We start from the raw sequence: 15,796 nt of genomic DNA, 5'->3' as shown, positions 1-15,796 counted from the left end.
CAAAGGGCCATATTTCGTTCTTTCTCATTGCCATGTAGTACTCCATTGTGTATATAAACCACAATTTCTTTATCCATTCGTCAGTTGATGGACATTTAGGCTCTTTCCATAATTTGGCTATTGTTAAGAGTGCTGCTATAAACATTGGGGTACAAGTGCCCCTATGCATCAGTACTCCTGTATCCCTTGGGTAAATTCCTAGTGGTGCTACTGCTGGGTCATAGGGTAGGTCTATTTTTAATTTTTTGAGGAACCTCCACACTGTTTTCCAGAGCGGCTGCACCAGTTTGCATTCCCACCAACAGTGCAAGAGGGTTCCCGTTTCTCCACATCCTCTCCAGCATCTATAGTCTCCTTAATTGTTCATTTTGGCCACTCTGACTGGCGTGAGGTGATATCTGAGTGTGGTTTTGATTTGTATTTCCCTGATGAGGAACAACGTTGAGCATCTTTTCATGTGCCTGTTGGCCATCCGGATGTCTTCTTTAGAGAAGTGTCTATTCATGTTTTCTGCCCATTTCTTCACTGGGTTATTTGTTTTTCGGGTGTGGAGTTTGGTGAGCTCTTTATAGATTTTGGATACTAGCCTTTTGTCTGATATGTCATTTGCAAATATCTTTTCCCATTCCGTTGGTTGCCTTTTAGTTTTGTTGGTTGTTTCCTTTGCTGTGCAGAAGCTTTTTATCTTCATAAGGTCCCAGTAGTTCATTTTTGCTTTTAATTCCCTTGCCTTTGGGGATATCTCGAGTAAGAGATTGCTACGGCTGAGGTCAGAAAGGTCTTTTCCTGCTTTCTCCTCTAGGGTTTTGATGGTTTCCTGTCTCACATTCAGGTCCTTTATCCATTTTGAGTTTATTTTTGTGAATGGTGTGAGAAAGTAGTCTAGTTTCAACCTTCTGCATGTTGCTGTCCAGTTCTCCCAGCACCATTTGTTAAAGAGACTGTCTTTTTTCCATTGGATGTTCTTTCCTGCTTTGTCAAAGATTAGTTGGCCATACGTTTGTGGGTCTAGTTCTGGGGTTTCTATTCTATTCCATTGGTCTATGTGTCTGTTTTTGTGCCAATACCATGCTGTCTTGATGATGACAGCTTTGTAGTAGAGGCTAAAGTCTGGGATTGTGATGCCTCTTGCTTTGGTCTTCTTCTTCAAAATTACTTTGGCTATTCGGGGCCTTTTGTGCTTCTACATGAATTTTAGGATTGCTTGTTCTAGTTTCGAGAAGAATGCTGGTGCAATTTTGATTGTGATTGCATTGAATGTGTAGATAGCTTTGGGTAGTATTGACATTTTGACAATATTTATTCTTCCAATCCATGAGCACGGAATGTTTTTCCATTTCTTTATATCTTCTTCAATTACCTTCATAAGCTTTCTATAGTTTTCAGCATACAGATCTTTTACATCTTTGGTTAGATTTATTCCTAGGTATTTTATGCTTCTTGGTGCAATTGTGAATGGGATCAGTTTCTTTATTTGTCTTTCTGTTGCTTCATTGTTAGTGTATAAGAATGCAACTGATTTCTGTACATTGATTTTGTATCCTGCAACTTTGCTGAATTCATGTATCAGTTCTAGCAGACTTTTGGTGGAGTCTATCAGATTTTCCATGTATAATATCATGTCATCTGCAAAAAGTGAAAGCTTGACTTCATCTTTGCCAATTTTGATGCCTTTGATTTCCTTTTGTTGTCTGATTGCAGATGCTAGAACTTCCAATACTATGTTAAACAACAGCGGTGAGACTGGGCATCCCTGTCGTGTTCCTGATCTCAGGGAAAAAGTTCTCAGTTTTTTCCCCATTGAGGATGATGTTAGCTGTGGGCTTTTCATAAATGGCTTTTATGATCTTTAAGTATGCTCCTTCTCTCCCGACTTTCTCAAGGGTTTTTATTAAGAAAGGGTGCTGAATTTTGTCAAAGGCCTTTTCTGCATCGATTGACAGGATCATATGGTTCTTATCTTTTCTTTTATTAATGTGATGTATCACATTGATTGATTTGCGAATGTTGAACCAGCCCTGCAGCCCAGGAATGAGTCCCACTTGATCATGGTGAATAATTCTTTCTATATGCTGTTGAATTCGATTTGCTAGTATCTTATTGAGAATTTTTGCATCCATATTCATCAGGGATATTGGCCCATAGTTCTCTTTTTTTTACTGGGTCTCTGTCGGGTTTTGGAATCAAAGTAATACTGGCTTCATAGAATGAGTAGTCTGGAAGTTTTCCTTCCCTTTCTATTTCTTGGAATAGCTTGAGAAGGATAGGTATTATCTCTGCTTTAAATGTCTGGTAGAACTCCCCTGGGAAGCCTGGACTCTTATTTGTTGGGACATTTTGGATAACCAATTCAATTTCTTCACTCGTTATGGGTCTGTTCAAGCTTTCTGTTTCCTCCTGATTGAGTTTTGGAAGTGTGTGGGTGTTTAGGAATTTGTCCATTTCTTCCAGGTTGTTCAATGTTGGCATATAATTTTTCATAGTATTCCCTGATAATTGTTTGTATCTCTGAGGGATTGGTTGTAATAATTCCATTTTCATTCATGATTTTATCTATTTGGGTCATCTCTCTTTTCTTTTTGAGAAGCCTGGCTAGAGGTTTGTCAATTTTGTTTATTTTTTTTCAAAAAACCAACTCTTGGTTTCGTTGATCTGCTCTACAGTTTTTTTTAGATTCTATATTGTTTATTTCTGCTCGATCTTTATTACTTCTCTTCTTCTGCTGGGTTTAGGCTGCCTTTGCTGTTCTGCTTCTATTTCCTTTAGGTGTGCTATTAGATTTTGTATTTGGGATTTTTCTTGTTTCTTGAGATAGGCCTGGATTGCAATGTATTTTCCTCTCAGGACTGCCTTCGCTGCATCCCAAAGCGTTTGGATTGTTGTGTTTTCATTTTCGTTTGTTTCCATATATTTTTTAATTTTTTCTCTAATTACCTGGTTGACCCAGTCATTCTTTAGTAGGGTGTTCTTTAACCTCCATGCTTTTGGAGGTTTTCCAGACTTTTTCCTGTGGTTGATTTCAAGCTTCATAGCATTGTGGTCTGAAAGTATGTATGGTATAATTTCAATTCTTGTATACTTATGAAGGGCTATTTTGTGACACAGTATATGATCTATCTTGGAGAATGTTCCATGTGCACTCGAGAAGAAAGTATATTCTGTTGCTTTGGGATGCAGAGTTCTAAATATATCTGTCAGGTCCATATGATCCAATGTATCATTCAGGGCCCTTGTTTCTTTATTGACCATGTGTCTAGATGATCTATCCATTTCTGTAAGTGGAGTGTTAAAGTCCCCTGCAATTACCACATTCTTATCAATAAGGTTGCTTATGTTTGTGAGTAATTGTTTTATACATTTGGGGGCTCCGGTATTTGGTGCATAGACATTTATAATTGTTAGCTCTTCCTGATGGCTAGACCCTGTGATTATTATATAATGCCCTTCTTCATCTCTCGTTACAGCCTTTAATTTAAAGTCTAGTTTGTCTGATATAAGTATGGCTACTCCAGCTTCCTTTTGGCTTCCAGTAGCATGATAAGTCGTTCTCCATCCCCTCACTCTCAATCTAAAGGTGTCCTTGAAAAGGCGGGCCTACGCCGGCCGACTCCATCTTGTTCTGTGTTCTCCACCTTGAGTGACTATGTCCCCGACATGACCCCTTTTCCGGGAAAATCCCAGAAACCTCAGATCGGGCCTCCTCCCCTTGAGTAACCTCCCGCTCACCCGTTCAAACTTCCTGATCAAAACACGCCCAGCGACCTGAGTAACAGGACTCTGACCCTTCCCCAGCCAATTGGCTGAGGCCACAACCCTTCCCCAGCCAATCGGCTGCCCCTAGACCCCTATAAAACCTTTGTGCTTTTGAAACTAGCTCTCTCTCCCTGGTATCTCACTGCTGCGTCGGTGCAGGTAGGGGATTGAGCTCGAGCTAGCTCGAATAAAGGCTCTTTTGCTTTTGCATCAGACTCGGCTCCCTAGTGGTCTTTGGGGATCATGAATTCTGGGCATAACAGTCGTCAGGTCTAAAATGAGTCTCTTGTAGACAGCAAATAGATGGGTCTTGTTTTTGCATCCATTCTGATACCCTATGTCTTTTGGTTGGAGCATTTAATCCATTTACATTCAGTGTTATTATAGAAAGATACGGGTTTAAAGTCATTGTGATGTCTGTATGTTTTATGCTTGTAGCGATGTCTCTGGTACTTTGTCTCACAGGATCCCCCTTAGGATCTCTTGTAGGGCTGGTTTAGTGGTGACAAATTCCTTCAGTTTTTGTTTGTTTGGGAAGACCTTTATCTCTCCTTCTATTCTAAATGACAGACTTGCTGGATAAAGGATTCTTGGCTGCATGTTTTTTCTGTTCAACACATTGAAGATCTCGTGCCAATCCTTTCTGGCCTGCCAAGTTTCAAAAGAGATCAGTCACGAGTCTTATAGGTCTCCCTTTATATGTGAGGGCACGTTTATCCCTTGCTGCTTTCAGAATTTTCTCTTTATCCTTGTATTTTGCCAGTTTCACTGTGATATGTCGTGCAGAAGATCGATTCAAGTTACGTCTGAAGGGAGTTCTCTGTGCCTCTTGGATTTCAATGTCTTTTTCCTTCCCCAGTTCAGGGAAGTTCTCAGCTATTATTCCTTCAAGTATACCTTCAGCACCTTTCCCTCTCTCTTCCTCCTCTGGAATACCAATTATGCGTAGATTATTTCTTTTTAGTGTATCACTTAGTTCTCTAATTTTCGCCTCATACTCCTGGATTTTTTTATCACCCTTTTTCTCACCTTCCTCTTTTTCCATAATTTTATCTTCTAGTTCGCCTATTCTCTCCTCTGCCTCTTCAATTCGAGCTGCTGTTGTTTCCATTTTATTTTGCATTTTGTTTAAAGAGTTTTTCAGGTCCTCCTGACTGTTCCTTAGTCCCTTGATCTCTGTAGCAAGAGATTCTCTGCTGTCCTCTATACTGTTTTCAATCCCAGCGATTAATTTTATGACTATTATTCTAAATTCACTTTCTGTTATATTATTTAAATCCTTTTTGATCAGTTCATTAGCTGTTGTTATTTCCTGGAGATTCTTCTGAGGGGAATTCTTCCGCTTGGTCATTTTGGATAGTCCCTGGCGTGGTGAGGACCTGCAGGGCACTTCCCCTGTGCTGTGGTGTATAACTGGAGTTGGTGGGCGGGGCCGCAGTCCGACCTGATGTCTGCCCCCAGCCCACCGCTGGGGCCACAGTCAGACTGGTGTGTGCCTTCTCTTCCCCTCTCCTAGGGGCGGGATTCACTGTGGGGTGGCGTGGCCCGTCTGGGCTACTTGCACACTGCCAGGCTTGTGATGCTGGGGATCTGGCGTATTAGCTGGGGTGGGTAGGCAAGGTGCACGGGGGGATAGGGGCAGGCTTATCTTGCTTCTCCTTAGGTGATCCACTTCAGGAGGGGCCCTGTGGCAGCGGGAGGGAGTCAGACCCGCTGCCAGAGGGGTGGCTCCGCAGAAGCAAGCTTTGGGTGTTTTCGAGGAGCAAGCAAGTTCCCTGGCAGGAACTGGTTCCCTTTGGGATTTGGCTGGGGAATGGGCGAGGGAGATGGTGCTGGCAAGCGTCTTTTTTCCCCGCCAAACTGAACTCTGTCTTCCGGGGGCTCAGCAACTCTCCCTCCCTTTGTCCTCCAGCCTTCCCGCTTTCCGAGCAGAGCTGTTAACTTATGACCTCCCAGATGCTAAGTCGAGCTTGCTGTGGGAATACACTCTGTCTGGCCCCTCCGCTTTTGCAAGCCAGACTCGGGGGCTCTGCTTGGCCAGCAGGCCGCCCCTCCGCCCAGGCTCCCTCCCGCCAGTCTGTGCAGCACGCACAGCCTCTCCGCCCTTCCTACCCTCTTCCATGGGCCTCTCGTCTGGGCTTGGCTCTGGAGACTCCGTTCTGCTAGTCTTCTGGTGGTTTTCTGGGTTATTTAGGCAGGTGTAGGTGGAATCTAAGTGATCAGCAGGACGCGCGGTGAGCCCAGCGTCCTCCTACGCCATCTTCTGAAGTCCCCTGTCTAGAACCATTTTAGAACTAAATTGAGAGAAAGGCACAGAGATTTTGCCTATAACCCCTGCCACCATACACGCATAACATCCCTCATTATCAATGACGTCAGTCACCAGAATGATGTATTTGTTACCAAGGAGGAGACTACATTGACACATTATAATCACCCAAAGTCCGTAGTTTACTTTAGGATTCACTCTTGATATTGTACATTTTGGGGGTTTAAACAAATGTATAATGACATGTATCCATCATTATAATATCATACAGAATAGTCTCATTGAGCTAAAAATCCCACATAATCTACCTGCTCATCCTGCCAGTCCTCCAGTTCTGAGAATACTGATCATTTTCCTGTTACCATAGTTGTATCTTCTCCAGAATGTCATACGGTGGGAATCCTACAGTATGTTGCCTTTTCAGGTTGGCTTTTTTCATTTTAATATGAATCTAAGTTTCCTCCATGTCTTTTCATGACTTAATAGCTCTTTTTTGTTGTTGTTGTTATTTGTTATTTTTTAACTGCAAAATAGTATTAGATTATCTGGATGTACCACAGCTTATTTAACCATTCACCTACCTAAAAACATCTCGGTTGCCTCCAAGTTTTTGCAGTTCTGAATAAAGGTATTTTTAACATCTACGTGCAGGATTTTGTGTAAATATCAAGGAGCATGATTGCTAGATCATGTGGTAAGGATGTGTTTAACTTTGTAACACAGACGACCAAACCATCTTCCAAACTGACTGTACCATTTTTGTTGCGACCGGCAATAAATGAGAGTTCCTGTGGCTCCACATCTTTGCCGGCATTTAGCATTGCCGGTATTCCAGATTTGGGCCATTCTAGTAGTTGTGTAGTGTTATCTCGTCGTTGTTTTAATTTGCATTTTCCTACTGACGTATGATCACCTTCCTTCTTAAACTTTAAAATAAACACATAAAATCTATTTTGCTTGACTAAAATAGCAATTTAAATAATATGCTGCATATAAAACACTTAACACGATACCTTTCGCAGTGGTAATTATTATGTTGTTGATAATGTCGGTAACTGTGAGGATGGAAGACATTAGAAAAGAATTATCCAGTAAATGTAAACTTCAGTATCGATCTCAAAAGTTTTCATTATTTCAGCCAGAAATCCTATCATATTTTTACTAGGCATTAATAAACTCTGATAATTTTTAATAAATACATATGTATGACAGTGTCTGTGTATAAAATATAACTATAAGCTTACAGCAACAATGCTAATATTAGCTGCACAGTTCTGGGTATGTTAATTCTTAGAAAACCAAGTGCACTGGTAGCATTGTGATCATGACCGTCTTCATTTTCTCCATTCACTCTGACATCTCTATTGCAGTCTTGTGGCAACCACCTTTCCTACCTTTCAGTGTTATGATTTAAATCTGTGTCAGTGACAGAAAATTGACTACTCTGGAAAGATCAAGCGGATAATATGACTTGCCTTTCTGTAATCATTCTATAAATGTTAGCTGGGAATAGTGTATCTCTCTCGGATTTTTCCATTCTAGTCATTAGCAAGAACATGATCTCAATTACGACAAATACACAATCATAACAAATGAAAGACTGTCTCATAACAATGGACACTGTGCAAAAAAAAAAAAGTAGGCTACTTCTTTGCAGCCGAGGTTGACCCATTAAAGCATAATTACCTCATTGCAATTAGCATAATATAAATATAACTTAGTATGTCACTCCCAGAAAATAAAATCTTTCCCTCTGAAAACCCTGGTTCTTTGATTAAGACAGTCCAGGCATTCTTAGAAGATATCAAAAGGTCATACAATAATATTAAAAATGCATTTTGCATCGCATGTCCCAATTTATCATTATAAAAAGATGAAAATGGGGTTTGGTCAGAAATGCAAACTCCTACAAGGATGCAATGTGTGCTTTCTCATGGAGAACTGGCAATTTCACTTTTTCTAGATTTATTTCCCAAGTAGAACATTTCCTTTTCACGCCTTCTATATTATATGCTTTGTGAGCTTTTGGAATTCTGTAACAACCAGTCATAAAACTTACAAGACCAGACGCATTCTGATATATTGTACTCTTTTATGTTAAATAAGAATGACCATTAATCATACCAGATTGTATCAACCTTTGATGTGCAGGAGATTCACAATTTGGAGAACCAAGCAACCTTCTGAAATCTGACTGGTTTTCAAAGTACAATTGAGACCCATTAGAGCTCATTGTTATCCACAGATTCATACAATCAGGGCCAAATTGTGCCATTTAACTCACAACAGCCAGATTTCTGTAAAAGTTTTTAGGGCAGAGCTCTATGCTGAAAAGAATACAATCTCATTCTGAGTGGATATCTTTCTGTTTTCACGCTATAATTGTCAAAATTTTGGGAAAAACATTGTTAATAATACAGAGAAACCTTTATTTTCCTCTTCCTTACTCTCTAGAAAAGCAGAATGGAAGGTCAATACTTACAATGGAAGAATTGTAAGTATTTGTCTTGTTTCTGGATCTCAATTTATAAATTTACCTAAACACATGATCCAGTTGCCAAAATGAAATAATTTTATCTATATACTTGTGTATAGAAAGAGGATGCTAGATTGTTAGGAGTAAAAAAATCAAGTGGCAAAAACCATTATCTTGTGACCTGTGTATGTATTATAAGTATAAAAAGGAATTATAGCAATATTGTAAATTGTAAGCCCACAATATTTGTCATTAGAGAATGAATTTAGGATTGGAAGATGGATACATTTCATCTCATAATAATGAAATATTAAATATTAATATTATAATAAAATTTAAGATAAACATACATTTCTTTTTTTAATTTTTTAAATGTTTATTTAGTTTTGAGAGAGACAGAGCAGGAGTGGGGGGAGAGAGAAACAGGCTCCAAGCTCCGAGCTGTCAGCACAGAGCCTGATGCAAGACTCGAACCCACAAACCGTGAGATCATGACCTGAGCTGAAGTCAGATGCTTAACTGACTGGGCCACCCAGGTGCCCCTACGTTTCTTTTTTAATAATAATAATAATAATAATAATAAACTAGATAGTAAAGCAATTAAGCTAACACATAATTATTGTTAATATTATTTTTAGGCTCTTCTAGATATGATGTAAAGACTACAAAGAATTTTTATTTTTTCAACCAAAAAGAATAGAAAATAGTGACTTTTATCCTGTTTTGCACATAGAGGTTCTAATGAAGTGTTTCCAAAATTGAATGATTAATGACCAGGGTAATGGAATATTAAACAGGAATTACGGTTCTTGCAGAGAAAATATTTGCAAGTACTACTGTGATGAGTAAAGCTTGAAGTGCACAGAATATGTAATACAAAGCGGCAGGGGGCAGAGAAATTAGAAGTGGCTGGAGAGGAGACCACAGCTACAGGGCACATAAACACTGGGCTTTGTTTTAGGTGTTTTAATATCCCTTGCCACCATTAAAAGGACTGTTGAGCATCAATCAAGGCAAATTGAAGACTTACAAGATTGACTTCATAATGAAGCAGTTTGAATGATTACTGCATGCTGCTCCAGCCATTTATCAGACCAGGCATTGGAAAGAGAAAAAGCCATGAAGGGGTAGATATGGGTTAACATACTCATGCAAAACAGGACAGTTGTGCAATGTTTTGCTTGATGGTAGGAGAGGTCCAGAACACTGAGGGGCCATGAGCCTCAGAGAAGCATCCACAGGATTCAACTGCACATACAAGTAATAAGAAAGATCATAGGCAGAAAAGTTGCAGTTGGTGACAAGAGGCCAAAAGGTGAATTCGGTTATTGAGAGATACTGGCCATGGATTAGGGTTGACTGGAGGTACTGGCCAGGTAGTGATACGCAACTAGCAAAGCAGAACACAGTTTCAAAAAGGTAAACAGGGGTGCCCGGATGGCTCAGTCAGTTGGTGTCTGACTTTGGCTCAGGTCATGATCTCGCAGTTCATGAGTTCGAGCCCCGCATCAGGCTCTGCGCTGTCAGTGCAGAGGGCCCATTTCAGATCCTCTGTCTCCCTCTGTCTCTGCTCCCCTCCTTCTCTTTCTCTATCTCTCAAAAATAACTAAACATTAAAACACCAAAAAAATGTCAAATTGAGGTTATCTGAAAGCTTATCCATGAGAAGAAATCACAATGATGTTAAATGATTATAATAGGACATTGGGAATAAGGGAGTGGTTTGAAAGCATTTGGGAACAAATCCGTGCACGTGACAACAGAAAATGGTAGCAATGTCTGTGGGAGGTGGTGGTAGGGTATGCAGCTTTCGTGTGATAGAGGTGTGGAGTCTGACAGGGACACGGCAAGGCTGAGAATATCTCCAAAAGTCTATCTATATGATAGGAGTCTTGAGCTAGTGAACAGGGTAGCATGAATGTTCATTTTTTTTTTCGTATTTTTTCTCTTAATTTTATTGATTTCTGCTCTTATAGCAAGTAGTTTCCCCCTTACATTGGGCTTACTCAGATGTCCCTTCTCTAGCTGCTTCTGATGATAACTTAGGTCATTGATTTTAAACCTTTATTTTTTTTTCAGATATAAACATTTAAAGCTATAGGTTTCTCACAACGCATCACTTTTGAGGCATCTCAAAATTTTTGCTATGTTTTACTTTTGCTATTATCCAGATGAAATATTTGTTTTTATTTTTCCTTATGATCGCTTCAAATCATGGGCTACTGGAAAGTGTTCTTATTTTTTTATGTTTTAATTTTAATTTTTTTTGAAAGTGTCCTTTCTCAAAAATAAATTCCAAATGTTTGAGGATTTTCTAGTTATCCTTCTGTTATTTATTCATATTTCAATTGGTTTCCCATAAGACAAGCAATGGGTGTGTTGATGGGATGAAAACTTTAGTACAGTAGGTGGTGAAGAGAGCTGTAATAAGGAAGATGCATGAGAAGGCTTAGGTGGGAAGATTGAGACCTTGGGTAAATATTGGGATATATTGGGATAAATGGGGAGGGTCATCTTCAATAATAGGATTCAGTTTTCTGATCAGTTATAACTTTTCGAGCTTGGTACTGATACAGGAGCTGTAACTAGCCACTAGACAATGTAATTCAGAGGCCATGCCCAAAAGGGAAATGAAGGCACTGATTGAGCTGATGCTGAAGTTCTAATTATATCCCAGCTTTCCCAGAGAAGTATTTCCAAACCTCTCCACAAGAATACTATGTTCTGGTGTATTAGGAGCAAGAGCTTTCAGACCTAAATCTTTGTTTACTTTATTAAATTTTCTTTTCTTCAACAGGTGAAGACCAAAGGTAGATTGATAAGGTCATTGCTTATGGGTGAAGATCAGGCCATGTCAGCTTGAGTGCTGTGACTCCTTGAGAATGTCTCTGGCTTTCTTTGAAACCTGACTTTTTTTAATGTTTATTTATTTTGGAGAGAGAGAGAGAGTCAGAGTGAGAAGAGGGGAGGAGCAGAGAGAGAGGGAGACACAGAATCGGAAGCACGCTCCAGGCCCTGAGCTGTCAGCCCAGAGCTCGACGTGGGGCTTGAATTCATGAAACAGTGAGATCATGACCTGAGCCAAAATCGGACGCCCAAATGACTGAGCACCCCAGGCACCCCGAAACCTGACCTTTAAACACATACCCGTGTTTTTGTGTATATTTATACGTGTCATAGTTATCACTGGGTAGAGGAAGCAAATTCACCTCAAATTCTTCTTACACCTGGCCCGGAATGGAATTCTGTCTTAACATCCAGAAGAAAATGCAATCTCCCCAAAAGGCCAACGGACTCACACACTCAAAGTTCCATACAAAGTGGGTAAGTCGACTGATTATAAACTTGAAGAATTAGAGCTGTACAGACTGTTAACATTTGGTCCTCATTCATGTTTGTCCTTCCCAAACACGAACACATGAAGACATTTTCTCCTTTGTCTCTGTCTGAGGGTTTTGGGGTCTGTTTGCCCGATTTTTAGTTTATGCTTTTTATCCAGACTTCCATAGCTACTATTGCCCTGCATTGCTCTTTCTCTGGAATTCACCTCCAGAAGCCCTGTAGTCACAGCTAACTGCCCTCCCTCAATCCCTGCCCAAGACTGTTTCACCTAAACCAACTCCTCACCCGGGAAACTACAGGTGTGAGAGATGAGGTGTCTTTGTTGTTTGATGGTTGTGTTTTTTTTCTCTCTATTTCGAGAGCTCTTACTTTTGAGTACTTCATGGCTATAACCCAGCAGGAACCCATAAACACCAACATAGAGCATTTAAATCAATCTGAGAGAACAAGGCTCCCAACTGTAACTTTTCTAAACTTAAAATATATTGTTAAAGGCTACAAGAAATCCATTGCCTTCCCTATATAGTTTTATGAGTGTCACAGAAGTTAAGTGTCTCCTGACTCGGCTGGTGGGTAAATCCTCCAGGGCAGTGCCAAAACCTTGTAAAGCTGCTGATGCCAGATGCAACAGACAATCACATACAATGAGGGATCCAGGCTGGTTCCCTAACCTTTCATCACCAGAAATTATTCCCATTGTTTAACTCTGCATCTGCAGCCTATTTACATGGGAGAATTGACTCACTGAATGTTTATGACGTGTTGAGCTGGAGCGAGACACAAGCTGCTCGGATTTGTCTCAGATGACCAGTCCAACTACCACGCAAAGGTCATTGCTTTTAGGTTGTGGTGGTATTATTGTTATTATTATTTTCGGTTGTTATTCTCTAATGCACTTTGAAATACGACTCTTCAAATTTGAACCCCTAAACATAAAGTCATTTTATCTAACTTCCTCTGCACTTGTGATCTTACAGCTGTTGGGTAAATCCACTGTAGCCTGTATCACAATAATCACAGTGTATCCTGAAAGCTTGTGCTCAATTTCTTTCTTCCTGTATGAAATATAACAAGGACCTTAACCACCAAGTGGACTCTATTGTGCTACCCTGGGAAAAGTTCTTGCTGGAAGCCCATATCTGGCAGGGGAAACAGGCACTTGGAGAAAGAGATTGAGTGTCTCCATTCCCCACTTGCTACCGACCCAATGAGCAACCTCAGGCAAATCACTTAAACTTGTTCCCTCCAGCTTTCTTTTAGTGAAACGAAAGCCTAATTATTTATTATTTTTGTTGCAAGCTGGGACAAGTGAAGTGCATCCATTTTACCAAATGAGCTGGCAATACTAAGTTCACTCTAGTGGGGATACACTTTATTATGCTATGTTCATTGAGTTACACCAGGAAATAATCCCCTTTAGCAGGGTGTAGATGGATGGGGAAATACAATGATAGAGGAATAGCCATTTTTTAAAACTAAGTGATTCCCTAGGCGTATACTGTTGGAGACATCTAAATCCCAAGGACCATTGGTTTTCATCCATTAGAACAATCGTGGAGATCAACGGCTGATATACAAGATTCTGAATAAGGGAGTGAAAGAGTCTAACAAGTTAATGACTTTACATGATAGATCCAAACCTCCATTATATGGAAACAATTCCCCATGGTGTGTATATACATATACATATAAATATACATATACATATATGCATATACATACACATATGCATATGTATATATGTATATATGTATACATGTATATATGTACACACACATATATGTATGTATGTACATATGTATATATACATGCATATGCATATACATATATACATGTGTATACATACATATGCACGTATACATACATACGTATGTATGTATGTACATATATACATATGTGTATATGTATGTATATGCATGTGCACATGTATGTATATGTATGTACATATATGTACATATGTATATGTGCATGCATACATATACATGCATATGCATGTACATATACATATATATACATATATACATATACACATATTTTTTAAAATAGTGTACAAATTGGTGTTATAGGCTAATAAATTATCACAAAGTGAACACAGTCTTGAATCAATATGCAAGTCAATAATAGAAATTATCAGTACCCTTTAAAGGTCCTCTTGTGTAATCTCATAATTAATACTAATACCCTTTTTTCCACCCCAAAACATAAATGATTGAAAAATGGTATCCTATAGTAGATACTTCTTGTGTATTGCTTTTTCTCCATGTTTGTGGTATTCACTCATTTTTTTCCATATAGCAATAAATTATTCATTGTTGTCATTACTTGGATTCCCATTAAATAAATGTATGAAATTGTATGTAACCATTTTACTTTCCATAGACGTTTACTGTTCTTTGGTTTTTTCTTTTTTTTTTTTTTTGTCTTTTGTCTTTTGTCTTTTGTCTTTTGTTTTTTGTTTTGGTTTGGTTTGGTTTTGGTTTTAATTTGGGGGCTACTATATAGAACTGCTATGTATAATTTTCAACATATCTTTGAGTACACATGTACATTCATTTCTGTTAGGTAGATATATAGTTATTGAACTTGGTCATGATATATATATGTATATTTAACTTCAGTAGATAGTATCAAATAGATTTCTTAAGAAGCACCAATTTACATTCCTATCAACCATGTATAAGTGTTATAATTTCTCTCATCATTACCAAAGCTCATTATTGCCAATATTTAATTTTTTGTTGTTGTGATAGAACATGTAGCATGAGATCTACTTTCTTAAAATTTTAAGTGCATGAGACAGTATTGCGAACTATAGGCACAATATTAAACAACAGCTCTCTAGAACTTATTCGTCTTGTATAACTGAAATTTTAAACAGCACCCTCCCCCACCATTTCTCTCCCCCAACAGACCCTGGAAATTCCACTCTCTGTTTCTGTGAGTTTGACTATTTTAAATATTTCTAATAAGTGAGATCATGCAGTATTTGTCCTTCTGTGACTGGCTTGCTTCACTTAGCGTAATGCTCTCCGGGTTCATCTATGTTGTTACAAATGGCAGAATTTCCTTCTTTTCTGAGACTGAATAATATTCCATTGTATATAAACACCACATTTTCTTTATCCATTCCTCCACTGATGGACATTTAGATTGTTTCCATATCTGGACTGTTGTGTTTAATTTTGCAATGAACACAGAAGTGCAGATGTCTCTTGGAGATCCTGATTTCAATTCTTATGAATATATACCAAGAATTGGGATTGCTGGAATATATGGTAATTCTATGCTTAAATTTTTGAGGATCTGCCGTACTGTTTTCCATAGCTGCTGCACCATTTTACATTCCCACCAACAACACATAGGAATTCCGACTTCTCCAAATCCTTACCAACATTTGTTATCTTTTCTTTTGGTGATAGCCATCCTAACTGGTGTGAGGTGGTATCTCATTGTGACTTCATCATTTCCAAACACCAAGGACTAATTTATGGCTCTTTTTCATCACACATGTTTTTTCTATATCACTAATTTCTCTCTTATTCTGACTATTTCCTTCTTTGACTCTTTTTTTATTATTATGGTTTTTCTAACTCCTTGAAGTAGATTCTTGATTTTCAACGTTTCTTTATTGATTGTACATAAGAATTTAAGACCGTGAATTTGGATCTAAGAAAATTTTAATTGAAGCATATGAAGTTTGAAATGTTGCTTCATTTTCACTAGAAAAAATAAAGATATTTTATTTGACAATTCAGCTGTTTTTGAGGACTTTAATTTGTTAGAGTAGTTTTAGGTTCACAACCAAATTAAGAGGAACGTAGAGATTTCCCATATACCCTCCCACCCCACAAATGCGTAACCTCTCCTAATGTCAGCATGACTCATGAGGGTGGTACAATTGTTACCAAGGATGAACCTACATTGATAAATTATAATCACTCTGCCAAAACCTCAGC

Source organism: Felis catus, chromosome B3, assembly GCF_018350175.1.
Source record: "Felis catus isolate Fca126 chromosome B3, F.catus_Fca126_mat1.0, whole genome shotgun sequence".
Classification (NCBI taxonomy): Eukaryota; Metazoa; Chordata; class Mammalia; order Carnivora; family Felidae; genus Felis; species Felis catus.
Note: the sequence above shows the minus strand (reverse complement) of the source record.